This window comes from Lolium perenne, chromosome 4 (assembly GCF_019359855.2).
Source record: "Lolium perenne isolate Kyuss_39 chromosome 4, Kyuss_2.0, whole genome shotgun sequence".
Classification (NCBI taxonomy): Eukaryota; Viridiplantae; Streptophyta; class Magnoliopsida; order Poales; family Poaceae; genus Lolium; species Lolium perenne.
The window spans coordinates 249,923,702-249,926,710 of NC_067247.2; the positions used below are offsets into that span (position 1 = coordinate 249,923,702).

At 44.5% G+C, this 3,009-nt stretch overlaps 1 non-coding gene across 1 annotated transcript; it reads left to right on the top strand.

The window, feature by feature from the left end:
- The first annotated feature begins 331 nt into the window (after nucleotides 1–331).
- TRNAW-CCA (transfer RNA tryptophan (anticodon CCA)) lies at nucleotides 332–403 on the top strand. Its single transcript has one exon. It is a non-coding gene; the product is annotated as a tRNA-Trp (tRNA).
- Nucleotides 404–3,009: the final 2,606 nt, after the last annotated feature.

The window sequence follows — 3,009 nt, forward strand, 5'->3', positions numbered from 1 at the left end:
TACGAAAGTTCTGGCTCCACCACTGCATCAAGTGATTTCGGACAAGAGTATGCTCTCTAGGAGTTTCAACCCGATATGATATAGATGAGGTAGATCATACTCTTGGAACTATACCCTATCTACCATACCATGCCTGTTTAGGCACTTTCGCAAAAGAAAAGAAAAAGGTAACAGCGGATTGAAACTCGAGGCGTCCAGTATGATTTTTGTTAAGTGTGCTGCATTCCTCCTGGGTAAATGTCCGAGCGATTAACGGGATGAACTGTAAACTCGTTGACGATATGTTATCCAGTTTTGTTAGAAGTGCCATACTGTGGAACCATACATCGCCGGATCCGTGGCGCAATGGTAGCGCGTCTGACTCCAGATCAGAAGGTTGCGTGTTCGATTCACGTCGGGTTCAAAGCCCCGAACAAATAATCCGGTTCTTTTTCTTTTCTTTTGCCATTTCGAGTCTTGTTCTCGTGCAACTACCGGCCGAGCACATCACATCAGGCGGCTACGTGTGTGCGTCGTAAACAGTGCGATCAGCATCAGATACGAACAGACAATCATACGCTTCATATTTTGTTTCGCTGCCGCGAAGACCTTGGCCAACTAACATTTCTGTCCAAGCTAATCAACGTTGGACTAGGTAGCTGCCCCTGCCTAGATACCATCATGATTAAGTCGTGATTAATTCAGCCATTTTCACGTACTATTTCTTAGGCCCCATTGACGGCGACGGCATAATTTCAAACGTTCATATCCTGCCTTTTTGTAAGTCTGGAGGTCACCGCCGGGCCGTGTGGAACGTGAAGCTTGGAGTCTCTCTACCGCAAACAAATGTCCTCAAGCCTGAGCAGATGATAACATCACTTGTGACCGATCACCCTCCTGACCCAACCCGGACCCCATCGCCGCCGGCAATCTGCTCGTTCTTTCCTGCTAGATGGAGAGTCTTCTAACTCTCGCATGCTCATGATAGTCGCGGATCTCGTGGACATGAATTCGTCACCGTGGAAGATTCGTAGATCGTCTTGTGATGAACGAGAAACATATTTGTGTCCAAAATGCTCGTAGACGGAGATCCGATCGGGTATGGTTGTGCTTTTCCCAGGAATCAAGATTCAGATTGGTCCGGCGAGCAGTCTGGCTCATAGAAGGATTTCTTCGGGTACAACAAACGTCGTGTACCGCCCTCGCCCTCTGTGTGCATATGCAACATGATCTGGCTTGGACGAGGAATTGATACGGTCACGTCGTTGGTGCCTGGTGCGGCGCACGGGCTCTATGATGGACCGTAGCCCATTATTGTTCATGCGGGAGCAGAGGTTACTAGAAATATTTCCTCCCGCGCTAGTCAGATTCTCTCCACCATAGTGTGAGTTAACGTAGACTGGGAGATGTTTGAGGCATCGTTTTCATTCCCCACTCGCAGCCACAAAGATCGAGCTCTCCCACCATAATTTCTCCATAGATCCGGCGAGGAGTTGAATCGGAAGATATCATATTTTTCGATCAAGTTGTTTCCTTACCTCAAAGCATGGATTGACAACATGATGGCATGCGGGAGCAGAGGTTACTAGAAATATTTCCTCCCGCGCTAGTCAGATTCTCTCCACCATAGTGTGAGATAACGTAGACTGGGAGATGTTTTAGGCATCGTTTTCATTCCCCACTCGCAGCCACAAAGATCGAGCTCTCCCACCATAATTTCTCCATAGATCTGGCGAGGAGTTGAATCGGAAGATATCATATTTTTTGATCAAGTTGTTTCCTTACCTCAAAGCATGGATTGACAACATGATGGTATGCACCGCTCCCCACCTCGTTCCTCACCACAACACAACTACTTCGACAATCGCCCTAGGGATGTGTCCGATGCCATCTTTAGTAACCTCTGACACCTGCGAGGTCCTTTGTACCGTATCCTACGCCAATTACTTCAACTATTGGAGGTAGGCATAGAATGACGCATTGTTACACTAAGCATGATGGTTTGGGTGTGAGAATTGTTGCAAAGATCAACACATCCAGTGTGTGCCAAGTGAGATATCCTTGGGATTATATTGCTCCTTTCTTTAGTAGTGCATGCTTAATTTGATTTCAGGATTCTATTCCACCCCTGTTGTAGAATCAGATATGCAATCTGTTGAGCAATTAAACTATGCACATATTACTATTCAAAAAGGAGATGTAACTTACAGAAACATTGAGCATGAGTTCAATGTTTTGGAAGATTCGATGAAGTTCAATTGGAGGTTATTTGCTAAGGTGGTGTCCCCAACTGAATTTAGAACCAAGTTCTGAAATGCTAAATCCCTTGAGGAGTTGGTTCACTTTGGCAAGTTATTTACAAAAATTGTTCCTAACACTATAATTAGTTTGAAAAGTGGTCTAGTGATATTGAGCCTTTTGCTATGATGGAAGAAGTACGATTCAGGATCAAAGGAATCCCGATGTAGTATAGGAATATATCGATTGCTTTATACATGGCCATCATGATAGATAAACCCCTTGCGCTGTATTTGAATATTTTGAGGAACTTTTCCTATATCAATTCCAAGATAGGTCACGTGGATGTACCTCTGGTTCCTAATATTACCATAAAACGGTGTTATTAGGAAAGGCTTCTACGGATTCAAATTCACTAGAGAGCTATTTGAGCCAGTGTCTCAGTCAAATAATAACACTAGAATTGTAGTAGGCGAATAGGAAGGAACTGCGTAACAGGAGACTCCAAAATGGCAGAAAACTGGTGATGGTTCTCAGTCTGCTCTACCAAGAGTTGTGGTTTACACTGCTGACAATTATCAGGGTACTTAGAGGTCATGTGCTCACATGCATGACGATAAGTCTAAAAAATAATGGTAAAAGGACATTAATAAGTGAACAAGTTCGAGTGAGCAACATCCTCATGTCAGATAATGCAGGTGCATCCCGTACGTTCCTCTACTAGGCCTTATGGTCCTCTTGTTCAGCCTATAGTACAGGCATTGAAAAAACCAACCAGAAGTTTCTTGTGGT